A 1,896-nucleotide genomic window follows, 5' to 3' on the forward strand; every position below is an offset into this window, starting at 1 on the left:
TTGGTTTTGTTTCTCTGGGGAACCCAGACTAACACAGATTTTGGTAGACAAATATACTCATTTGTCTATGCTAAGGAATGGAATTTCAGGATCATAGTGTAGACATGTGTTTAGCTTTCAAAGTAGATAGTTTCAAACGGTTTTCCAAAGTGACGATTTTCATTTAATAGAAAAAAGAATTTTGTTCTTTTTCTTTCTTTGGGTGCGGGGTTGAGGGGAGGAAGAAAGAGAGAGAGAGAGAGAGAGAGAGAGATAGTTGGCCATATCTTTGTAAGTTTCACATGAAACAATGAGACTGTGTTTCTCAGATTTTGTTCTGTGTTAGGTGGAAAAGGTGGGGAGAGTTTTTTTTTTTTTTAACTTAAGAAAATTGCCTGAGGCAGGATATTGAGTCTTTCTCTTTCTTCCTTTTGCTTTTTCTCCTTGTTCACTTCCTCTTGGTAAAGATAGAGATTACAGCCTACAGATAGATTAAAATGAAGATGTCAGGTGAAATAATAAAGCAAAACTGTAAATAACAGTGATGTTTCAATACAGAATCAAACTACACAAAGAGTCAGGGTTACCTTTTCTTAGATACACTGTGGGAAAGAAGAAAAACAACAAGATTAGTAAAAGGCAAAAGATTTATATGATTTGAAGAGAAACCAGAGTACAACAACAAGATTGGTAACAGAAATTAGTGAATAAATTACAAAATTATACCTCAGTGTTACTTTCTCTAAAAGCTTAGAATGTACCATGTTAAATACAGTGTATAGTAAAAATGAGTGTTCACTTGAGAAGAAAAACTGTTTCTTGAGGATTCAACTTCAAAAACTATACAACAAAAGTGATAACAAACCTTACGATGTACTTTTTTTTGAATTTTTGGTTGCTTTGGAAAAGGAAAACAACTTCAGGTAACCTCTCATTAGGAACTAAGTTATCTATTATCATGATACTACAAATCACTATCTTGTTAATTATTTACGTATGTTCTTGTTCAAGGCTTGATGAATCATGAATATTTACATGTGGCTGTCTCTCCCAGTCATTCTAAATTTCTCTTAGGAACAGTGATATGAGCACATTGTCAGTTGTGAGCTTTCAAAGGCATCTAAATATTACATAGGGCTTTGGGGGTATTCTTAATTATTTGGTTCTATGCCCAAGTCAAATGGCAATCTGGCAACTACCTGCTTTGTGATCAATGCAGGCATATAAGTCAGATAATTCAAGTTCCCACTGGAAAAGCTACACAAGATACTTTGTAATGTGAACTCAGGCATGTCACTCTCCCTCTCTGGCTCTCGACATTTTTATCTGGCAGAAGTGGAGGTTGGAGGAGATAATCTCTAAAGGCAACTGCCAGCTCTCATGGTGAATGACTTTATAATTTGCATCTGGCACTGTGATTATTTTACCAGTAAATCTCAGGGACTTGAATTATTGATATTTATCAAAGGAAGCCAAGTTCAATTAAACAAACAGTGAGTGACCACGATTGGGCTGACAATGTTCAAATAAATCAATAAAAAGTTGTTGAATAAATTGATGAATAAATAAGTGAAAGCATCAAAGAAAGCATTACAAAATCAGAGAGACAAATTTCTTTGAAAAAATATTACTATGCTTAGCTCAATAAAATACTTATAATGAAAATATATACTAAAACCAAGTACCAGCAATTGTTTGAGTAACTTTCCTAAAATCTCAGATGCCATCTGATTGCAACCATCATGCGGTATAGTACGAAAAGGCACCAGGTCAGATCTGATATCGCATCTTGATTCTGTCACCTGTCAGTTTTGTGACACTGGGAAAATCACATCATCTCTTTGAATCTGACTCTTTAATTATCAAGGGCAGTATTTTTTGGTGTTAAATGGATTAATGAGATTGTGAAGATAAGAT

The sequence above is a fragment of the Propithecus coquereli genome, unplaced genomic scaffold (genome assembly GCF_000956105.1).
Source record: "Propithecus coquereli isolate 6110/MARCELLA unplaced genomic scaffold, Pcoq_1.0 Scaffold234, whole genome shotgun sequence".
In the NCBI taxonomy this organism is placed as follows: domain Eukaryota; kingdom Metazoa; phylum Chordata; class Mammalia; order Primates; family Indriidae; genus Propithecus; species Propithecus coquereli.